This window comes from Copadichromis virginalis, linkage group LG13 (assembly GCF_057382275.1).
Source record: "Copadichromis virginalis isolate Kocher_CV1m ecotype Utaka linkage group LG13, C_Virginalis_male_GT1.1, whole genome shotgun sequence".
NCBI lineage: Eukaryota > Metazoa > Chordata > Actinopteri > Cichliformes > Cichlidae > Copadichromis > Copadichromis virginalis.
In genome coordinates, this window is record NC_140630.1 from 22403050 (window position 1) to 22428272 (window position 25223).

The 25223-nt window shown below is 42.7% G+C and overlaps 1 protein-coding gene across 2 annotated transcripts in view; it reads right to left on the bottom strand.

Moving 5' to 3' along the window:
- Nucleotides 1–25223, bottom strand: part of mcu (mitochondrial calcium uniporter) — a 65994-nt gene that overhangs the window by 40125 nt on the left and 646 nt on the right. The gene's annotated exons all lie outside the window — the stretch shown is intronic.

A 25223-nucleotide genomic window follows, 5' to 3' on the forward strand; every position in this document is an offset into this window, starting at 1 on the left:
TCCAACACATTAAGCACACCCTGTAACCCAGTACTTGCACATGCAGGGTAAAGTGAGGTAGGGGCTGCTGAGCGACCGCTGGATGGTGAAAGTAGTTTATAGCTAAGAATTGATTGAGTTACAGGGGTTCCCTGGATGATCTGTAATGATACACAGCAACAGGAAGATGCTGAAGGATAGACGGTCACTGTATCCAGTAGGGCTGGGTTTTTATAATCGATTCATCGATTAAAATCGATTCTGGCTTGGATAACGTAAAATCGATTCATTAAAATCCTGAATCGATTTTTTTATATAAATTAATTTTGTCCGAAATGCCAGAATCTCTGGTGACATCTCACAAAATTTCAAGAACCACCAAACAGTAAATGAGAGCAGGTACAGGGATTCTGCACATAGACTTAAACACACAGCGCGACCCGCGGATCAGAATCAGTGAGATGTGACTTTCTCACAGTCGGGGCTGAAAGCCGACAGCTCGCTGATCCGGGTCCGCGCTTTGTGTTCACGCCCTTTATGCGCTGATTCTAAAGCTGTTAGTTTGATGTCTCTCCAAACAATATTGACCGAACCAGCAGCAAAAGAAGATCCAAACGCTTCACATAAACATCGTCATGAATTCACTCTTTTACTGTTTTGCTTCCATTGCGATGCACAGCTCTCTCTCTCTCCCTCCCTATGTAAATGTTCTGATCTGAATTATACTTCTGACTGTCAAAATTTCCCAGATTTAAATCGAATCGAATTAAATCGAATCGTGGATCGAATCGATTTGGGACCTTGTGAATCGGAATTGAATCGATTCTAGAAATCAGTGACGATACCCAGCCCTAGTATCCAGGAAAGAAGAGAGGATACTAATGACTCAAGAAATCCCATCACAGACATGGGAACATTTAGGAGTGGGTGATGTAGCCGGGGGTTTAAGTTAAAGTGAGATTTGGCGGTTGGGGGAGCCCTAAGATTGGGTGCAGCATTATAGCATAAAGAAAATAATAACCTAGAAATAATTCCCATAATTATTTTTATGAGGATACAATCAGCTGGCCTGTGTTGCCTGTATTCACTGCTCTTTTTGGGTTCAGCACAGCGAATTCAACATGATGTAAGCAGATATTTCACAAATTTTATAACCAGCTTTCCTAGACACCGTGAAGCTAGTATAAAGGCGGAATTCAGTGACTGAATTGAATCGACATCAATATAAACTGATGTAACTTAACGCTGGCCATGAACACCGTGCCTGATGTGTACAAGTCCAAACTGTGCTGCAAACCACTAACGTCTACTAAACTGCTTAGTAAGCCAACAATTTTTTTCATGCAAAATTTGACTAAAACAAAATTAGTAGGCTTCAATTTATTTTGCAAGACTTTACACAAAAACATAACATACATACATAAACATAGTTTTAAAATAAGGACTAATCACATCCAAACTATTTTAATTTGTCCATCTGTACTTAATTAAAGACAACACAGCATGACTAACCCAGTATTAAAATACCAGCTGACCTCTTAATGAAGTTAAAGCAAACTGACAAACAATAGCTCCTTTGAGTTTTTAATACTCGACTTGTCTTTATCATTCTCTCTGACACTAAGCTTATTGTGATTTATTTGCGTCCTTTTGCACACTATGAAGTGTGAGCCATGGGTTTCAAAGGTAAACACTTTCCATTTTCTTTGGGATGTTTCCATTTAAGCGGCTGAAGAAGTCTGTGCGTTCCAGATAACATTCATTTGCCAAAGCTCTGATGTGGAAAAGCCATTTCTAAACAAGGTATCTGGCAACAAGTCATTGTCATCTGTCCATCCTTGCTTTGTGTTAAATAACAACAGAAGAAGGAAGCCGCCGTCCAGTGAGCGTCACCCTAAACACTTGCTTAGTTTCTATGTGGTGTGAAAGTTTGAACAGCACAGTTGATGCAGTCAACAATGTGTTTGTCAGTGATATAAGATCATTCCACTGGGTAATAGCAGGTACACTCAGAGTGAATCTGACTAGGCCTGTGGTCTCAAGGGCAGGTAGACTTTTTTGTGTAGATGAACGTGTGTGTGTGTGCGCGCACGTGTGGTTGGACAAAGAAATTACCAGAAGCACGCCGCAAGGTTGTTCTAAAGTAATATGAACCAAACAGACAAGGAGAAGGCTCCAAGGTCAGTGTCTGGCCTAACTGACAAATGCGGACGCTCACCTGCAAATGTATGGGATGCAAACATGCACTACCCCCCCTCTGTCATTTAATATCACACAGTTTGTGTGGGATTTACACATCTGGTTCATGAAGGCAGTGTGTGCAAGAGAGCGAGGCTGACAGCTCAGCTTCTCCAGCTGCAGCAGAGATGAATGGGTGGGCCTCAAAACTGCCTTCATTCATAATGGAATACGGCAACAAAGCAGCTTCAGCCCCAGGTGTCTCGGGAACAATAAGAGCAAACTAAAGAACGGAGCGCAGGAGAGCCTGTGAGACAGAATATCCAACACAAAATATATTCCTGATTTATCGCCCCAGGTGTTACCTAAATAAAGCTTAGAAGGGCAGAGAACGCAACACCTTAACGTTGGTCTTGTTGGAGAGCTGGAACGGCCCGGAAATGTCAGGACATACGCTGCTGACTTTATCACACTGTTAAAGCCCTTACTAGTCATTCTAGCTTTTAAAAAGGAGGTCTTTAAGCTTTAAAGACAAATGATTTGAAGATGACACAGGAAGGATTTAGAAATAGGGTGCAGCCAATGGATAGTGGGAAACCACACATGGAAATAGACTGTAATGTTTGTATTATGTCATACAAGATACATGCACATCCTTCTACTTATGATCATGAAGCTTATGATCAGCAGAGAGTAGCAATGTGGGCGTGAGGGGGAGGAAGCACATGCCCCAGCGAGAGTGAGACGGGTCGAACAAGCATCAGAGAGGAGAGGGAAGATTCTGTGTGTGTTTCTGCTCTGCATGTCTTTTAATGTGTGGTTGTGTGCGTCTGAGTAATCACAACAAAAGAACTCATTCTTAGCATCAGTGAAATCCACAAATAGCAAGAACCTACTGGCACTGAATAGCTGCGGCAAATTATAACATCAGTACAAAGGAGGCCACATTTTACAGTTTCTTGAAATCCATCAATCAACACCAACACTTACTGTTTGCACAAGAAGTTACAAAGCAAAATTTAGCTTACAAGGAGTAAAATATGGCTTACATTCGAAGGCGGGTTCACAGAGCACTGCAGAAAGTAGCTGCTTACCAGAGCTGATGTAGTAAAGGAACACAGGCTAACTGCACACTGTGGCTTTGCAGGTTAATTCTCTCAAATAACCTTTGAACTTCTGCCTGTACCACCACTTATTTCAGCCTCCCAAAGAAGAGTCTGGGGAACGGCAGCACAACACTGCAGCTGAAGCAGCTCAGGCGTGACTCCAAGTTGAGCCTGTGCTGTAACTCTAGTCAGTCATATGAATCACATATTTAAGGGCTTGTCATTTGTTTAACCTGAGGCTTACATAAGACAGGTTTGGTTGGTTCCTCGTGGGACAAATTTATACTTACACAGGATGACTAGAGTCTGAAAAAAAATTGTTCAGCAAATTTTCCCCATTTCACATATCGTGCCTAGTTATGCACACCTACAGTAAATTCAGAATGAATAACCTTGTAATGACTGGTTTTATATCTACTATGAAATTCAAAATGCTATGTTTAAGGCCACATAGATATTTTTCAATCACATGGTTAAAATGGCATTAGAAACTGTGTAAATCCTTTACATCTGCAGGACCACCCACACCACTTGATTGAAGGACCTTCCCTTCGCGCTACACACTTCAACTCATTAAACCAGAATTAAATGTGGAATTATGAGCTTGTATATCATTTGCACTGCAGCCATTACTGTACATTAACAGCGCACTGCAATATTTTGGCCCTGGTGAGCGATTCACACTGTAATAAATAGCTGTGAAAATACTTTCTGTACAAGGACATACTCCTCTTTGTGAATACAAGGCTGGTGCATTTGATGAAAAACAAATAGTAACACACATTACATTTCTACAGTATAAGACTATTTTTTTTCTTCATCATAATGTAAATGTATGAGTTGAAATCATTAATTTAGAAGATTTGTGATTGTTTAGTTCAGTTAATTTGTGTTTAGATTTTGACTTTTGTGCACAAGTTCTGAACATTTAAAAAGATTTAAATGGCTCACAGTGACTGATACTCCAAAGGGAATTAATCAGAACTGGCCAATGTTCACTTTCAGGATAGCTATTAAAATGTTTAATGTCATGGCATTCCCAAAGATTTTTTTTTTTACAAAGCAATAAATATCTTGTTATGTTCAAGAACAAGAATAAACTGAATCCAGGGTACACAGGCTAGTACAAGCAACTATATTTCACTGCTTATGGAAATTATAGGAAGAAAATTATTTTAACATCATAAATGCTGTCGGCTGAGAATACAGTATTATATTGGAAAGTTATTGTACAGAACAGACCATCGTTTTGGGTTGTTGTTTTTTTTAAAGAAACTGTTGTAACAGGTGCACTGTAAAATAGAAATTTAGTGCTGCCAATACCTACAGGGACATTTCCTGCAGCGGGTATTAGATATCATTCATGCCAATTCAATGCTTTGTGCTGCTCCTTGACATCAAATATTTGCCATCAGCAAATTACTGCCAAGCATTTATTTTGAAAGAGATAATATAAGGGTTTTTCCTATGGCATTTCATCAAACTAGATTCAGCTTTGCATGTTTCAGCACCTGGAGTCATGATTGATATAAATAAAAAGATACAGGGATATTTTTTTATAAAAAGGTTAAGGGTCAGCTGAGCCTAAAACCACAGCTTTTATCGTGCCCTTTTGTATTTAATACTATAAGCATATAATAAGCATATAAGCCATTATTCTAATCAATGAATTCCAGTCTGTTTGAAGTACTTCTGAGTAGAGCAGGGCGATATGGCCAAAAATATGTATCACGATATATATTTGAAAATTTGCGATAACGATATAACCGACGATATAATTGATGCGAGACAAAATACAACTCCACAACATTACTAGCGCAAAAAGACAACCTTCCATTTATATTCACTTAAACAATGTATGTCCAAATTCCTTTGGAAAAATAAACCCCCACGTATAAGCTTAAAAACACTACAAAAGACCAAGGATAAAGGAGGACTAGAACTGCCTAACTTTCAGCACTACTTCTTAGCCAACAGGCTTCAGTTTATCTCAGGATGGCTAAAACACACCCTCTTAGATGAACCTTGGCTAGATGTAGAACAAGCACTCTGCAATAATCTAGAGATCTCAGACCTACCATTTATCAGCTCAAACATCCAACGACATGAATGCTTTAAAAGCATCAACATCAGCTCTTCTCTGACAGCATGGTGGGAGTTTCTAAAATTGACAGCGTCTTCATTAATCCCATGCAAACGTACACCTATCTGGAACAACCCTAACATATTACAAAACAATAATATGATAAACTTTTCAGATTGGAGTGATAAAGGAATCAAATATTTAGAACATATACTAGAAGGAACAGAATTTATTTCATTTGACGGACTAGTTACACAATATGGGATCAACAAGAAAAGATTTTTAGAATATCAACAAATTAAATCCATAGTAAAAAAGAAATTTAAACCGGGTCAAGTTGAACTACAAACACCACCAAGTGTGGTTCAATTTCTTACTCTTAAACCCCCCAAATTACTATCCAAAATATACAGAATGCTTTCTAAAACAGATGAATCAATATCACTTCCTATTGCAAAATGGGAAGCGGATTTATCAGTTAACTTAGACCTAAACTTCTGGTCTCGGATTTGCTTAAAAACCTTTCATCTAATTAGAAATCCCAGTCTTCAATTAATTCAATACAAAATATTACATAGAGTGCACTATACAGGTCATCGGATGTTCAAGATGGGCTTTACGTCTACCAACAACTGCTCACACTGCCAAACCAATTCACCGGACAATTATATCCACGCTCTTTGGTTCTGTCCACCAGTTCAGAAGTTTTGGCGCGAGATATGTGAAGACTTATCGAAGTGTCTGAAATGTAACATTCCAACTTCCCCCTTAGTGTGTTTGTTGGGCAGCTTAGATAATGTCACTTCAGAAAAGAATATCGCCCATATGGTTTTCACTGCCCTATGCATAGCCAAGAAAACAGTCCTCATGAACTGGAAAAATAAAAATAATCTTAATTCTAACCAATATAGAAATTATCTATTAGATTACATTAGTCTTGATACAGCCTCTGCCACCACATCAGATCAATTGCTCTGGGCTCCTTTGATCAGCTCCATCACCTAGTGGGGGTGGGGGATCATAGTTTGGTCCCGCCTTCACTGTTGTGATTGGTGTGGGGGTAGGGACAGGCTTAGGGCGTCGGGGGGTTCCCCGGAGGCATCTTCCTTGGGGGGCTCAACCCGGGGTAGCGGTCATGTCCGGTTAGGGGCTCTGTTGGCTCTCCGGTGACTGTTTCCTCGCGGCTGCGTGCAGCGGGGCTAGGGGAGGGTCTGTGCTGACGGACGTGGGTTACTGACCTGGTAGCCTGGCTGGCCCTGGGTGGGTCCGGGATGGGCGTGAGGTTCTGGGGGCGCTCCGTCTCTGGGCTGGGACCCGGACCGGGCCTCGGGGGCTTGGGTCCTGGTTGGTGTGTTGCCGGGGTTGTGGGCGGGTGGGTGCATGGGGGCCCAGCCCTGGAGCAGGGTGCCGCCGGTGCGTCGAGCCACCTGGGGGGCTCTTCAACTGGTGGGGGAGATTGTCACATCTTGCAGGAGCTTTCCTCTCCTCAGGAGCTCCCTCTGCAGGAGGGGGAGATACAGGAGAGGTGGAGGAAGATCTCAGCCTGGGTGTTTATTGTCTTATGTAGTCTGGAAGATGAGTGGATGGTGGGGTGGGTGCAGTTTTCTCTGTGGTGGGGTTGGGTGGACTGTCCCGGGCTCTGTGGGGCCGGGCGGCGCTGCTGCACTGGGCCCGGTCTGGATGGGCCTGGGCCCCCTTTCCCTGGCGGGTCGCGGAGTATGGGGGTGCCTACTGGGGTCAGCGGGGGAGCTGGCCCCAGGGAGAGGTCACTTGCCCCTCCCTTCCTTCCCTCCCCATCTCCAGCTGCCTCCCTCTTCCCGCTCCACCACAACCACCCACACATGCAGGGCCTTGGAGTAGGGGTATGTCACCAGGGTGCAGAGGAGGCTACCCCCCCCTCTGTCCCCTTCTGGCTGCCTCTGCCTCAATTTTATCCCACAACTTAGACATTCACATTACTCACACTCTCATTACACATACATATAGGATCTTGGGGGTGGGCACGATACACGGAGTCCAAAGTACCATCAGGGTGTACACCCCACCCCTGGCATCGTTGCCCACCTCTCAATTTTAAATACACGTAGACATTGAGGGCTAGCAGGAGGGACCATGCGCTTACCTGCTGCTCTCTGGCAGGTAGCTCCATGCCCTCCTGGGTTTTAAATGCACCTTAGAACACACATGCATCAACATTACAATGAGCGGGTGGAGGGAGGTTTGGAGTCTTCTCTCACCCCCGTTCTCTGCGACCTGCTGGAGCAGGGGGGCTAGGAGGAGGAGTTGGCCGTCCGACTGCGGTCTGGAGTGTGGAGCCTTCCTGCTGCTGCGGAGTCGGGGCGGTCTGCCTCCCCCCACCGCAGGGAAAAGGGAAACACCACCTGGGTCTGGGTGCAGTTCCCCCCTCCAGGGGCGGGGGCACCTAGACCCGGTTTGTAGAGTACGCTTGGGGAGTGTGATCGTGTGTACAACGTCTCTTTATGTCTGTCTCCACGTTGGTTGAGTGTGGAGTAAGTGCATATGAGAGCATGAGGGTGGGAATGGATGTTTGTATCTGTGTGTGCCTGTATGTCTGTGTCTATATGTCAGGTTGGGTGTCAGGCGCCACCTCTCTGGGGACATCTCAGGCCCTCCAAGGTTTGGAGGCCTATCTCCCCCTACCACCACTTCCCCTGCCAGTGGCGGACCCCCTCAGACATCGGTGCGTTGGTGGTTCTTTGTGTCCGGGGATGGGCGTCCAGGTACACACCGGCTCACTCCTTGGCGGCCGCTTATCGGGGCCTGGAGCCTGGGGCTCGCTCGGGCCACTTCGGAGGTGGGGTGCCCCCGGCCTCTCGGCCTGGGGCTCGGTCACTCAGGCGCAGCTGGCTGCCGGCGGAGCTCACGGGCGCGTCACTGCAACTCCCCCTGGCTTCTGCTCCGCGGCTGCTGAGTGAGCCCTCATCTGGGACTCTCCTCAGCTCTTTCCGGGACAGTGGCGCAGCTGCCCCTCTGTTGGTCTTCCTTGGTCTCTTGTGTTCTGGGGGCCTCTGGATGTCTGGAGTTTTGATCTCCTCCACACCTGCTTCAAGCCCTGGAGGACGGGGCTGTGGCCCCCCCACACCCTCTAGCAGATTATTACATGAAGGAACCTTTTAAAAAAACAAAAAACAAGCGCGTCCATGCTCACAGGTGTACACACGGGTGATCACACCCACAAACTACACCCTTTTTGGCTCCTACCTCAAAGCACACTGTGTTCTGTTGATCTTATGTGCTGCACAATAATGTTTAACATTTAGTATTTACTGTCATATTCCCATATATCATTGTGATGTTGTTTATTCTATTACTCTTGTTCTCTTCTGCTTGCTTTCTTTTTTCTTTCTCAGCAGGTGATCCAGGTGATTGATATATGCATTTTTTTTTCTCTGCCCGTTCTGTTGGTTTTTGTCTTTTGCCCTTCTCCCCCGTCCCTCTTCTCAGCTGTTTCTCTTTCCCTCTTTCTTTCTCCCCTTCTTTCCCCCAGTCAAGTCTGTCCCGTATTCAGTAAGTGAAAATAAAATAAACAATAAAAGGTGAATCAAATGGACCATTACGGCAAGGCTGGGATGGTCAGTTTGGTAAAGTAAATCCGTTGGGCATCTTTCTTTGCCTTTAGACAACAATTCTGAGGGCAAAAGAGCCAAACGGGACAGGCCAAAAAAAAAAAAAAAAAAAAAAAAAAAAATTCACTTAAACAAGAAGCTGGTTTTTATGTACATTAAAGCTTTATAAAAATGTAACAGTACAAATGCAAATTGCTTGCTGAAAGTTTAACCAAAAGGCATTTCCACTAGAAATGGGCTGACATGTCCTGAGCATAACCATGTATAATATCCACTGAAGTTAAAAAGAGGTGCTTTGCAACATTAAACTGCAGTGTGCAGTACGCATTTTTCGGACCATAAGGTGCACGGGATTATAAGGCACATTAAGCGAAACAAAGCAGTCAGATAAATCAAACTTTATTAAACTCATTCTTCTTGCTTCCTCCACTTCTGTACCATTGATTCCTTAATGTTGAATTCTCTGGCAGCTGCTCTATTCCCATGTTGTTGCAGTATATTAATGACTAACCTCGTATTGTGGATGGATTATCTCAGTTGTTCTCCTGACTGAAGTTTGGTCCGTTTACAGCATCCTGCCATGCGATTGCATTTGTCTCTAACCATGAAGAACCTTCACGTTAACTTTTATAAGTGGAAAAGTGTTAGTGTTCGTCCTCCAGCTTCACTGTTTATGTTATGCTAACATAGCTGTGTCGCTAGCGATCACGTAGCACATCATTATATACCAGCTAGCCCAACTTCAGTAACCCTACAAACGTCACTGCTGTTTATTTTCCTGTCTTCATTTATGTTGCAAGTGATAGCAGAGGTGTACGTTTGATTTTTTTCAGAAATCTCTCAGTCAGAACATGCAATATCATGCTTAGGTAACTAGCGAAACTAGCGAGCTAACTTCCGCTAGCTTCCTGCTAACTTCTAACTCCGTTAAATGTAATAACTTTTGTTTTCATGGATGCCTGGAAGTTAAACTTTATAGTTACACCTGGTAAAGCAGCAATGCTGATCGTTTTATTAAAGATGAAAGAATTTAGACAGTTTTTAACTCTAAGTGATGCTGCAGTGTTGTTTGACCTGAAGCATACAGAGTTTAGGACCCAGATTACTCCCAGATTTAAGAGCATCTTAGTCCGACAAATATGACAATAACAACGGCCGCTTGCATGTTCTGCAAAAAAATGTGCTTTGTTGTGTATCTGACGGACAAACACCAAACCAGTTCCACATCACGGAAGTTGCACCATTTTTACAAACCAATTCTGGTTCATCTGTTTCACTCAACAATCGGCCATGTGCGTATGAAAACAAAGGCACTGCGCATGCGCGTTTTACTCCCATTCTATCGCGATATTTCATTTTCCTATCGTTGCCTAACATTATACCGGTATTACCGTGAACGGTATAATATGGCCCAGCCCTACTTCTGAGGAAGCACACTGCTGAAGCTGACCGACTCTGACACGCTCACTGGCTTAGATACACAAAAAGCATTTTGGTGTGCAACAACATGTCAGCTAAATAAGACAGGAGTCATGAACCAAAAAAACCCCAAAGAAATTGTGACTCAAAAGATTTGATTTTTTCTTCTTTTTTTCCTCTGTAGCTTTTTTTATTTAAAAAAGTGTTAAAAAGGAAAAATGAAAATGAAAAGAGCCAAGTAATCGAGTTGTACAGATGGCTTTTCATTTTGAGTACATGTCTTCACTGACAGTGTTGCACTGCATCTTGCTGGATGAGATATCAAAAATAGAGAAGCTATTATTCACAGGTAGGAGGGAACAGAAGACTGTGACGTGGATAACCTTCAATCCTCTGTTAGAAAAAGGACATTATCATGGTGCAAAGGGTTACCGAGGCAACAGCAGCACCAGGATTTTCAAACATCTCCAGGAAACGGTATATACCCTTCTCACACACAAAATCAGTGTGTGTGTTTTTTTTAAAAGATTAAAATCTCTTGTAATCCCATATCCATCGTAAAATAGCAGTATCTGCAGGCGGCTCAATACACTGTAACATTAGAAACACTGCCCGCGGCTGAAAACAAAAGAGAAAAAAAAAAAAAAGTGAAACTGCTTGTGTTAAATATCGAAAAAAAGAGACACATATAACTCTCACTCTCACTTCTTTGTTTCCTTCTTCTTTCTTCTCCCTCCAATCCCTCTTCCTTACATGCAGTTCATGTCCAGGTTGGGATTTCCCCAGGGTTCCCCTTAGGACCCAGGTCGGTAAAGGCTCTGACAGTGTGAGATGAAAGCTCTGCTGGAGGTACATACTGATCCACTACGATGCCAATCTCAGCTTTTCTGCCTCCTTTTTTTATAGCTATTTTCCTTGGAAAAACAACTAGGCTGATACCAGGAAATCGTCTGGTTGCACAATAAGCGTTTGGTCTTGTTGGTAAGCAGTGCCTATGTAGAGGAATAAATGAAGATTTAACCTGTCTTTGATGGGCAATTGCCGTCTTATTGCTTATAATAGGAACATCTGAGGGCTCTTCAGCAGATGGGCTGCAAAGCAGGAAAACACCAGAGAAGACACAGAGGGCAGTGTATGAGCTGAGTTTTTTTCCATACTAGGAAGTGCCCCACCCACACTTAGATCAATGCCCCAGAGACAACAGCTACACTCAATGGCTGAACAAGGAAACAGTTGCAGAGAAAAAAAGATTGGGATAATTCAATGTAGCTGCCACATGCTGGACATGTGGCCACATTTAAATACCTTAACAACAAGATCATGGAGCATGTGATCAAGGAGCACATTCATGTTCCTTATACAGGCACTTTGTGAGTCCTGAGATTCCAGCGCTTTCCGGCGCTGCTCTCAGAGTCTGGTCTATGAAAATACGATTTTTATCTGTGTTTGTCTTCCCACACATTTTGCATGCAGGGAAAAAAAAGAAGCAAAGCAGTATTTGTTTTGCACGCCGTTTGTGGATGTGTCTGTGGTAGCCGAGTCATAGTGTTGCAGACTTTGCAATGTCCACATGTCATTTCCAAATTAAAATGGGGATAGTGCTTCAGCTGAGTAACGAGCTTGTGTAAAACAGGCTTCCTTTTTCTGCTGTAACTGTACCGGCAACAATACATACTTTAACCTTACATCATCTACAATCCCTTCATAAAGAGCCTCTAATCACAAAGTGCAATGAAAACTGTCTCCATGGAAATACATTTTCCAACAAAGTCTCCTGGCCGCCATCTCCTCAATACTATTTATAGAATGACCACTAGCTAGCCGACAAAAGATGAGTAACAGTGTAGTGAGAATGGAAATGTCTCGTATCTCCACTTCTCTACGCTGCTTGTTTTTTTTTCCCCCCCTCACAGCCTCATTTCAAAACAAAGTCTTTAAACGAGCGTTCACACAAACAGCTGACTAACACTCTCCAGCCTCACAAGAGGAAAGCAGGTTTTATGTGAGTGAAGTTGGAAGACGCTCGCTTCTGTGTTCAGAACTGATGCGAGGCAGGCAGGATGTGCACACATGCACGACGGCAGACAGCAGAGTGCAGACAGAAGGCAGCGAGGGTCATCGCTAACCTCCTCTGACAGAAGGTCACGGGACTCACAGTCTGCTGCTTTTTGACCTCCGTGTGTGGAATAACGATGAAAACGCCATGAATGTTTTTTTAAGGTCAGCAGCTTCTACCACAATGTACATATATATGTGTGTGTGTGTGAGTGTGTGTGTGTGAGAGTGTGTGTGTGTGTGTGTGTGTGTGGGGGGGGGGGGGGGGGGGGGTTGCACAGTTACATGTGTATAAATTAATAAACATTCCCTTCCATGCCTGTCACAGAACAAAGTGCTGGACTAGCATTGCATTGCTGTAGCAGACACAATGCACAGCCTGATCCCATCATCTGAGCATCTCACGGGCCTCTGCATCTCTGCCTTTAACAGCCACAGCCTGAACACACTCTCACAGCTCGAGGGAAAGGTCTTCTTGAATCGTGCAGCTATTGCTAATTAGCATTAGCCCGCATGAACATCACACATATTATTATCACAGCGCAGCTGCGCTATAAAGAAGACACGTTCCTGCAAACAGCATTGCATTAACTTAATGACTGAAAACAACAATTACAGATGTCGGTTTTCATTGGCAAACACAGTTACTCAGCGACAGCTAACAAGACTTGTTGAGTTGCAATTCTTTTATTCCACTGATCCAAGGTGCTGATCTACTATTAAATGCTCCGTCTTGAACTGACGGCCTGATACTGCTGTCAAGAGTCAAAAGGTAAAGCGCTCTTTTGATCCAAAGAACTAAAGCATTTCTAAAAATCAGCCTTGCAGTCAAAGGCATCATCAACAATGGATTATAGCAGCAGAGCTATTTACATAAGCAATTCACTCAGTGCCCTGCTTCCCAGAGGTGCCTTTGAGAAGAGAGAAGATTGTATCTCTCACACGTCGTCTCCTCTAAGTCCTCTCTGACATTTCCCATAGAAGAAGAGGACAGAACACAGTTTTCTAAAGGATTGGCGAGTAGGCCGTGATGCACTGGCCAATGAATCTGAATCAGGTGACAATATACATGCAAGGCATCTGCCAACTAAGAGTAATTTTTGAATGTATTGATTCATTATGGTCATTGTTTCAAGCTAATGGCCAGGACTGCTTTATAGTGCTTTTAAATTTACAAAGTTTTGTATAGTTTATGCACACATTAAATGAAAAATTCTAGACAGGGCAATAAGAATGTGTAATATAACATTATATATTATTAGAGCTTCTGCTGGAAATGTTGTTAACCCCAGCGACTTCAACCAGCAGGCGATTTGGGGGGGGGGGGGGGGTGTTAATGCTGCATTCAATTAATGTTTCAGCCGCTATAACACTAAGTGTGCGGCACAGACAGCATAATGGAGCTGTATTTGGTTTAGGTGCATCTCTGCACGCACAGTAGGGGTTTAGTTCTTTCTGTACCAGCTAGAAAGCACAAAATCACTGTTAACACTGTTCTCATGTGTTAAATATTGATCTAGCAGGAACATAGACAGCGGCTAAACAGGTGAAGTATTAAATTACAACATTTGCCTGGTTCTGTATTCCTGTTATATGCTTTTCATGTTTCTATCTAAAAGGTTTCCATCTCAAAAAAATTACCTAGTGTTTTTCAGCCCAGTGGGATATCAACTTGAGCCACCCGGGCCATCGAGCTTGTAAATCATTGCATAATACAAAGTTTTCGACAAAGAACAATCTCGTGTTACCGGCACACAGATCTGGTTTCCAGTCGTGCTCTTGCATTCACCTGAAAATAAATACTTGAAATGCAGATATTGACAGTGTGTCATCCATATTACTACAAACACTATTGCTGAGCTGATAATACGCCAATCCCTCAAAAGAGTCGTTCATCCAGCGAAAAGGAGACTAGATGGATTAATCTGAACGGGATGTGGTCAGCAGTGAGGGTACAAGAATAAATCAAAAACACTCAACAGTGTTTAATGCACAGTTTATCAACAGCAGCAATACATTAACACTTCTCTGACTCATATATAGTGTGATATTATAATTTGGCCATATCTCACAGGCCCCGTGACGCTTGGCACAATATCATCATAATGAGATTATCAGGTCAAAACCTCATGATCACGCAGAAGTATAGAGCACCATTACAGTGACCCTGTTGGTTTGAACGAGCCTCTAAAACCCCACCCATAGTGTACCACATAACCCCTCCGTGCTTTGTCTCATGTCCAATACCTCAGTTCAGCTCTCTGGATCAGTTATGTTTAATCCACACGCGTCTCCAGTCATTGACCCACTAGTGCTGATATAGGAGTTAATTAAAAGAGACAAGGCTCAAAGCTCAGACTCCCGATTCATTTAAAACAAGCAATTGAGAATTCAGAGGAGAGGGGCTTCTATCAGCAGGAAAACTGTTAGAATTAGGGCTTGTGAAGCCATGCACGGACACAAAAAGTAACACAAAAATAAAATAAAATATGAGCTTAGGTTACTAAGCTGCCCTTGCTGTGTCCTGGTGAAGATATATTTGTCTCTATCTGTTCCAGCCTATTATAAATATAACAATGGGACTTGAGGGCTTGGAGTCCATTGTTGGACAGAGGTGTGCATCTTTGTTTGTCTTCTCCATGGTGAAACCCCCATGTGTGCGCTTGTGTCTACCATGGCACCGGTACAATATGGGTAATCACAGTGCAAACAAACTGGGCGCCAGGCCGAACAGAGTGTCTTGTTTTATGGGGCTCATTGACTCCCCGGATGTGCTCAGACTCTGATCAATCTCAGCTGAAGCTCACATCTTGACTTCTAGTGGTGTAATGGGGATGTCATAAGCATCCTTCACAAAACACAGGCGGCTAATTTCAGACAGAGAGCGGGCTGGTGGTGCAAAAGCAAACGGGGCCAGAACTGAAGTTTGCGAGTCAGCCCTTTGGAGCTCTGGGGGATCAAGTGCTAAATTGTTGAATAATTAAATCAGATTTGGCAATTTAATGCATAATAACATAAAGCAAGCTAATTTTTCATTTGCTGCAGACTTCTTTCCTGCTCGTGCCTCGCAGAAACAGATCATTATGAACGTTATGGCACCCCACAGTTCTGCTCTCACACTCTACACATCCTTTTTCCTTCTTCTCATTCCCGTCACGTGGTCACGCATGCAGATGGCGATAAAGTTGCCATCATGGTATTTATTCCAGCAACTATCTAGCGAGTGCTACAAAAGAAGAGCAAGCACAAATGAAGCTCAAGAAACACACAAGCTGAGGACACGAGAGGAAGATGAGATTATTCTGAAAAGTAAGGATTTCCGCAGCCTCCAAATCTATTGGAGTCCACAGTACAATTGATTTAATATGAGATAAGGATTGATTTATTATATAATAAAATAATACAACATTCTTGGTCGTCTTTATTTGTTTGTTTAAAATCATGTGAATCTTGAAGTGTGCTTTTAAAGCACTCCTCTAAAAATAGTTGTATTTGTGTAAACAAATAGACTTTTTACATAATCTTCCCTGCTAGAATATTCTTGAGGACGACGCACATCAAATCTGAGCGCTTCTTTAATTTGCTTTTGGCCCAAAGCATGAAGTATCAGTACATGAGCGGAAGTCTACAAAACTCTGTTCTGACAGCTGTGGCTAATGCATGGCGACCGTGAGGGTAAAAGGAGCAAATAGAGGCAATGCTGAAAAGAAACAACAACCAGCAGACATCACGCCACACTGAGCCACCATGAGGAGACAATTTCTCTTAGGTCGACACGCGCTACCACTACCCGCAATGACCTCGACACAAGGATGATGTCACAGTGGCCCTCGTATCCTGTTTAGCCATGACTGGTGAAGGCCTCGCTTCACTAGTAACACAGCACGAGCAGGTTTTGTCATACAGATAAACTCTGAAACACATGCAAATTTCCCCCCAGCAGTTCTAGGTCCTGTGCCTCTCAGAGATCAGCTGGCTTTATCAGAGGAGACATTGGCTCACACGCTAAAAATCACCGGGACAAAAGACGTGCAGCCAGCTCGAAAATGTCAAGCTCTCGTGCCATTAACCCCGAGCATCGATCCAGCAGGAACAAAAGGACTGCTTATGAGCTTGTGCGAGTGTGCCGTTGTGTGTGCCGTTGTGAGGGGCCCGAGTAATTAAGAGTGCTATTAGCCTTGTTTAAGTTTGTCGGGATTCCGCTTGGAAAGTGAATCCACTGAGTCATTTGTACGCCTTAGTTGGCTTTCAAGGGCTGCCTCCAAAATCTGCAACACATGTTTTATTCTATTTTGGTTAAACTATAACTTAAAGGAGCACAACTGTGCAGTGAATGGCCAGTAATGTACTACCTATTCCTCCAAGAGACTCTAATATATACATAAATAATTTACAAAGTTACTATGCTTTGTCAGGCATGTAAAATGTGCTACTTTACCAATGCATGAAAGAGTCCGTGTGGAAGTGTGCATCTAAAGCTATGCAAAATAAATTCTGAAAAGGTACCCTGGAAGTCACAAAAGTGCTTCCAAGCAACAATATTTTTTGTTTTATTTATACATCTACTAGTTTCCTGGAAACTGGATAATGATCTTCTGAGTAAAACTCCAATTTCGAAGCAAAGACGGTTCCAGAGTTAGACACATGCAGGAATCTTTCCAATTCTGCTGTCAAAGTAATGGGAAAGTTGTAAAGGGAAGCAGCTAGTTTCTGTTCTGTGAAATAAAGGTGAGCCTGAGGCCAAGGGAATCCTCACATCATAGATTCCCAACGTTCCTCTGAACCACTTTCCAAACATTACTCCATCAGCAAAGCGGGGCTCATTCGCACATGCTTCCATTTGTAATTAAGAACTGCCTCACAGTTGACCGATATCCCAGTTTCTTCTTTCCTGCTGCCTGTCGAGCAGTCGCGATTCTCCTCACACCACCCTGGTTATTTTCTGCGTTTCACTGAAAAACTGTAATTTCTAAACCTGTCATTTATAAACTCTAGAAAGTAATACTGGGCAGGCTCAGCTCAGGGAATCCAACAATGACTGGACTGATATGAGAAATTCAAGATACAGGAAGCTTTGAGACGTTTATACTCCATGGTCATATGCAAACAAAAGTAGGGCTGGGCCATATTATACCGTTCACGGTAATACCGGTATAATGTTAGGCAACGATAGGAAAATGAAATATCGCGATAGAATGGGAGTAAAACGCGCATGCGCAGTGCCTTTGTTTTCATACGCACATGGCCGATTGTTGAGTGAAACAGATGAACCAGAATTGGTTTGTAAAAATGGTGCAACTTCAGTGATGTGGAACTGGTTTGGTGTTTGTCCGTCAGATACACAACAAAGCACATTTTTTTGCAGAACATGCAAGCGGCCGTTGTTATTGTCGTATTTGTCGGACTAAGATGCTCTTAAATCTGGGAGTAATCTGGGTCCTAAACTCCGTATGCTTCAGGTCAAACAACACTGCAGCATCACTTAGAGTTAAAAACTGTCTAAATTCTTTCATCTTTAATAAAACGATCAGCATTGCTGCTTTACGAGGTGTAACTATAAAGTTTAACTTCCAGGCATCCATGAAAACAAAAGTTATTACATTTAACGGAGTTAGAAGTTAGCAGGAAGCTAGCGGAAGTTAGCTCGCTAGTTTCACTAGTTACCTAAGCATGATATAGCATATTCTGACTGAGAGATTTCTGAAAAAAATCAAACGTACAGCTCTGCTATCACTTCCAACATAAATGAAGACAGGAAACTAAACAGCAGTGACGTTTGTAGGGTTACTGAAGTTGGGCTAGCTGATATATAATGATGTGCTACGTGATCGCTAGCGACACAGCTATGTTAGCATAACATAAACAGTGAAGCTGGAGGACGAACACTAACACTTTTCCACTTATAAAAGTTAACGTGAAGGTTCTTCATGGTTAGAGACAAATGCAATCGCATGGCAGGATACTGTAAACGGACCAAACTTCAGTCAGGAGAACAACTGAGATAATCCATCCACAATACGAGGTTAGTCATTAATATACTGCAACAACATGGGAATAGAGCAGAATTCATTCATTAATAAATCAATGGTACAGAAGTGGAGGAAGCAAGAAGAATGAGTTTAATAAAGTTTGATTTATCTGACTGCTTTGTTTCGCTTAATGTGCCTTATAATCCCGTGCACCTTATGGTCCGAAACATACGTACTGCACACTGCAGTTTAATGTTGCAAAGCACCTCTTTTTAACTTCAGTGGATATTATACATGGTTATGCTCAGGACATATCAGCCCATTTCTACTGGAAATGCCTTTTGGTTAAACTTTCAGCAAGGAATTTGCATTTGCACTGTTACATTTTTATAAAGCTTTAATGTACATAAAAACCAGCTTCTTGTTTAAGTGAAAATAAATGGAAGGTTGTCTTTTTGCGCTAGTAATGTTGTGGAGTTGTATTTTGTCTCGCATCAATTATATCGTCGGTTATATCATTATCGCAAATTTTCAAATATATATCGTGATAAATATTTTTGGCCATATCGCCCTGCTCTAAACAAAAGTCTTGCAAAAGGAGGAGAAAGACTGCACTCATGAGGTGCAATTTACATCCTAATGAAATGAAAGCACCCACTCTTTTCTTTTTTTATTTAATTGTCACCCCAGACTGTCAATGTGTCTACACAACATCCATCCAACTCTGCAGCTGTTCTTAATTCACCATGAACTTGAATAAACGATGCTATACCCAATCAATATTTCCAGAAGGAAAGGTCAACCCAAGCTGTATTTTCCAGACTCTTCATAGTTCTTCTGAACTGGTTTGTGACAGGTTGCAAATGTCCAGGTAAGATCCAGGTAAGAATTTACCCCGGTTACGCATGACGATGCCATGAAAATGACTGTGGACAAAGCAATGATTTCAGCGCAGCAAAAGTGAAGTATAGGTTAACAAAGTGACGGGACAACACGCGAGTCTGGAAACCGTTTCCCATAACTGTCACATATTTTTGACGAATTCGGGTAAAGCCGACCTTCACACAAGCTAAATCTGCCCGGTCTAATTTACACTGCTCATTTGGACCCAGCATTCCCACTGATTTGTCACAATAATGAGACCAATCTCATAACTAATGGCCTGAAAGGCAGGGCAGCTGATGACCTTCGGGCTCTAGTAGCAACCTGCCCTTCTGGCAGAGGATGCCACAAGCCCCCCGATCTGAGATGAGAGAGGGTAACCAAGCGATGCCTCCATCCATCATCACATTACGCAAGTTGGCCTAATTTAATGTCCTTTTCAGACCTGACTGCAGACACGCTGGGCCACACAGAAACATGGAAAGCAGCTAATTAGTCTACGCCAACAGCAGAGGTTCGCCAGTCATTTTCCACTTCAAGGATGAAATGCCATCCGGATTACTAATGAGGACTTTGTCCATCACGACAGTCTCACCCATTGCAATACCAAACGTCACCATAATGAGGCGATAACTGAAGCATGCAGATCCTCGCTACAGTAAGGTGCTGGATCATTAAAATAATAACTGCACGGTAAATGCAAAACAGGAAACAGATCGAGTGCTACAGTAGCGACCACACTCGCTAAATACATAACACGGCAGACAGCAAACAGGCTGCAAATGATTGGAGCTCCTCAGAGCCTAAAAACTGTTTTGTTTTTTCCCTCTTTATGCCGATGAATTTGCTAAAGTTCACCTTGTTTTTTTAAAGGCAGTAATGCAGAACGTAGTAGTTAGAAAATTCACAGCTGGAGTATTTAGAACATTAGGCACACACGCTTCTACGGCATCCTTCTAACAGGACTAACCTACAACTGTATTTTAAAGCAATACTCTCCAAAATGAAGCCAGTAAACTGTAGAGAAATGAAAAGAATATGTTAAGTTTCTTTTTTTATATTTACAGAATTGTACTTATTATACTACAAACAATGACATACATATGTAATGTTACACAAATTTTACTACATGTTCATTTGTGAGTGTATGTGTGTAAATAGAGCAGTAGGAACAGAAAAAAATCCCATGTGGGGCAGCCCACAGTGGGTTAACAAGGCAGAGACAGCAGCCAAAAAGAGAGCACTGGGTGATTTCTCTGGGGCGCACACAAACCTCAGAAAGAAGAAAAAAAAATGTCAAACACGCTTCTTGCTATGGGCCGTGTGCCTGTGCTCTCAGCAGCTCACGGATCATTAAGGGCCAGTGAGCGTCAACTAGAAAGCAAGTTTGCTAAAAGATATGAAGCAGTGTGAATGAACACAGCGGGTGAGAAGCTTCGCCTCCTAGCACGTCCACACACGTGCACACAGGTACACGTGCACTCACTCACACACAAAATAAGTATTGGACACGTCACAAATTTTCTTGTAAGTGAACACATTTCTAAAGGTGCTTTTGACATGAAATTCTCAGCAAATTTTGACCAGTCAAACTCTCCTGTCAGTGTAAATAAGCTTAACTACACATTTAATCTATGAAAGATTTTGATATAAAAACAACAAGTGCAAGTTCAAATTGATGAAGAAATGCTACGTCAACATCAGTACGTCTCAGAAAAACTGAGACGTACTGATGTTGATGTAGCATTTCTTCATCAATCTGATGAAGAAATGCTGCTTTGGGTTGAAACTGTAGGAAAAATATCTGGAAAATCTCAGAAAATGTTTCGTTAGCTTTTGTTATTTAGTTGTTTATCTATTACTTATTTACTTTGGTTCAGTAGGAAAAGCTGAAAAACACAGTTAAAAGTCTAAAATGTATATCATCCCTCACATTTTCCAAAGCTGCTAAGCTGACCAGAGTGGAGTCTTTGGCTGGTTGATTCTGGCCCCTGGGCCTTATGTTTGACACTCCTGTTTTAGCTGAACTGTTTCACAAACTTGTCGACCTAACTGTAACAGACACAGTGAGTCACCCTGCCGAAATCTGTAGATGGAAAAAAGGCCCATCCGCCACATAACTCCTGAACCACAGCAGACCCTGGAAATTACTCTGGCTACCACTCGACATGGTGACCGCCACCAGAGCTGACAGGAGCTCTGTCATTACTACGGCCGCTAAAGCTATCAGCTTTTCATCACCGTAATAAGATGACAACACACACTTGTCATTTTGTCTGGTGTTAAGATAATCCATGATCTTTTCACGACACTGCCACGAAATGCCAGGAAAGGTGCTGCAGCATGAGCCTTACAGACAGGAAAGAGACATAAGTCTGTACTGCCTGAAGCTTCAGAGCGAGTATGCGTCCACATTCTGGTGTTATGAGTTACTGAGACGCATTTAGACCCAGCCAGACTAGTTCATGTCCCTGGCAGAATATAACCCACAGTGGTACCAGTTTACTGTCACGTCAGCTTAATAATTAACACCCTAGATACGTTTTACTTCAACTAAATGAGGAAGTGCACCTCTTTATTTTCAGCTCATCTCTAAATTAACTCTTTATCTTTTATTAGGCTACATGCACTTTTACCTCAACCTTGAGTAAATGAACTATTTTGATTTTATGCTGGCCCAACAAATTAAACTGCTGCGGGTGCTCGGCTTGGCCTGATTGCTGGATTTGTTTTGATAAAGACGCATGATATATACCCAGAAGCCACTTTTGCTCTAAAAAAAAAAAAAAAAAAAAAACAATCAAGAGATTTCAGGAAGTAACTACGAACTTGGTAAATATCTTTTTGGGAATGAGGAAAATCTATTTAGAGGAAATCCTTTTCTGTCAATGTGGCATGCTGTGTATTTTAACAACATTTACTTCTTCCCCGCTTTATTTGTTCGTTTAAATCAGGATTGGCAGGAAGAGTGGATGGCACGACATAACAACTGGCACAACCGGCATGTTATTATCTGGTTTACCTGTTTCGACCTTTCACACAGTGTTGCTCTGTTAATAACCAGATGATTTTTGGACAGATTTTATGCAAACAAAACCAAAAAAACAAATGCATGCGGGTCACAGCTTGGAACAATGTCTATACGTTAGTGGGTAGTGAATCCAGTCACAGTGTCTCAAGACACCCGTTTGACTAAGATAGGTTCCCAGTGAATCGGGGTAAACTAACATGCCAAAACAAGATTGGTTGCCTCGTTGTTATTTCCTGTTCATTACTCTGAAGCTCACTATCTCAAACTCATAAACACTGGTGATCTTGGCTAATCAGTTTTTCAAGCTCATTATAGGAACAGATATGGCTTAGACTAAAAGTCGAGTCACACTGCAAACTTTTAAAACAGTCTGAATATAGCCAAACAATAAGAGCACTGCTGACGGTTCTTTCAGATTCTTCATATGGGATGCGTTGCATGAATTGCTTTCATGTATCTTTCTGACATGGTTTCACTTCAGGTTTTTAGGGTTTTGGGTCATCTATGATAAAACTAAAACAGGACTTTATAAAAGTGAAATCACTTAGCGTCACGATAACCGTCACTTACAAAGACAATGAAAGCCCTGCGAGAAAACTCAGATCAGCTTTCTCACCCACTCACCCAAGAAAAACTCATCCCACTAAAAACGCCCCTGTGTATAGATAGTAATCCAATATCAGCTATGTTGACCACACATTATTATCACTTCTCTCCTGCTGAGCTACTGGCCATGATGTGATAACATCTGAGAACAGAAACGAAGGTCATCGTTGTAAAACCCAAATGTCATAAACAAACGGTCTCTGAATTGCCATCAGTTATTTTTCACACAACATGGCGTCATACACCTGCGTATCATCTGACTGCAAACTGAAGACTGGACTCATTAAGTAGCAGATAAATGGCAGCCGAATGGACATTTCCCCCATCACTTCATACCATATACCTGTTTCCCCCCTCAGTCTGTAAATGTTGGATCGCTGAGTCTGAAACCAGTTTGTCCGTGAATGGTAGAATAACATTGATGGAACTGCCATTGCGGACACGTCTATCAGTCATTCAGCTATCTTATCACCCTTAGCACAGCCACAAGCTTAGAGTCACTCTCTTATCACACTAATCCGGACAAGTTCAGAGCTGAGTCTGTGAAGGCAGCACGGATAAATTAGTTTACTCCTTTACTGATTGGATTAAAAGCCAGGAGCGGGCCTCGGCCCCCCGGCCCCAGCTGCTCTAGTCTCCAGCTGTTCAGCTTTAATGAACATAGGAGCTTTAATGTAAGTAAATGACTACAAAAAACAATATTTAATGCCTTTTATTGCCACATTTTCCATTAAATCACATATTTTAGATGCAAAATATGAACATATTGACTATCTCGCAGTACAGAAACTCCTGACTGATTTATAACCCTTTTACAAGGAGTATTCCCAGTGACTCGCCACTCCTACTACACATCAGGAAAGCAGCATCATATATGACAGCTGGCTCAATATTAATCTAGTGCAGGTTAAATGCAAGCATATGGAGTACACTGTCTCCTTTGCAGCCCCATCATCAGAGCCATTACACAGCTCTACATTTCAAGTTAGGCTCTAGAAACCATATTTAGGTCTTCTTTGAAACACGTGTGCATACAGCCTGCATGGAAACTGTATGCATCCCACTGCAGCTTTAATCAACACTAGTGCCAAAACAGGGTTTCCACTGGAAGACTCACAAATGAATACAGAGGCTTGGCTGTCACAAAGTGACAGGCCCACGTTAGGGGCCGCCGCAGCAACGCTTCACTGGACGGAGACACAATATGACAGACAAATAACACTACAAACCTGGGCAGCCTGAAATAAAATGAAAACTTATTAGCGGCCAACTCTGGCAAGAGACAGTGAGTAGTAACGTGCTTAAAACAGTTAAGGCTTTCTTAGAGATGGAAGAGGCCAAGAATATCAATTCAGACTCAAATTTTTTCACTGTAATAGTTCACAGTGGGTGATAGTTCACAGTGGGTCTAGTGTGGAGATATGGAGTGTGTGTGTCTCTTCTGACAGCTCCTTAACCTCCGGGCTGGCCTGCTTCGCTGAGAAGGAAAGCCTCATTTAATTTCATAAGGCCTGTGGAAAGTGTGCCTGAAGATGGTGTCAGAGATAGAGAGAAAGACAACAAAACTCTCAAAACATTACATCAGTACTTCTAACTACTGCAAAGACTTCCACATTCCCAGAACCCCATCCTGGGCTTCTCCTCCCTCCTCAGGCTGCTGCTGGAAAGACTCACAGTTTCCTCTGCCTCTGTGACACCCCCCCCTTCTGACAAGGGGGGAGGGGCGGGGGTGACAGAGGCAGGAAAACGCTGTGCAACTATTGCATGGTAGTGACAGCTCTGTAAACGCAATTGCCTTCCTGTTATTGTGAGCATTGTTGAGGGTGCATCCATTACTACAGTGACCATGTAAAGAAAAGACCTGCATCAGCTTGCAGGAATACCTAGGATTTCCCTGATGAATGGGGAAACACCCACAGGGAGGGGAGAAACAGCAGGCTGGCTGGAGAGTCTGACATCATCCAAGTACAGACTTCCATGTTTCTGTGAAGCCTCATGTGTCAACACTGAGTGCATCTATGGATAACTCTCTTCAGCTCTCTTGCAGACACACACACACACACACACACACACACACAAGCACAACTTCCTCCTCAGGTCTGGACAGATGTTCATTGTTCTGAGTTTCTTCTGCTGCACAAACACACACCAGGTAATAGCAGAGAGATGGGGCTAACCATCAGCCACGGGCTCTCAATCACACCTTTACTGCAAAAGCACAAAAAATAAGGCATCCATACCCTTCCACAGTCAAACCAACCCTAGCAGGTACTGCAACCTAGAAGCTCAAACTGGGTCTTATTCTAATTCATATTCGCTGATCAGAAT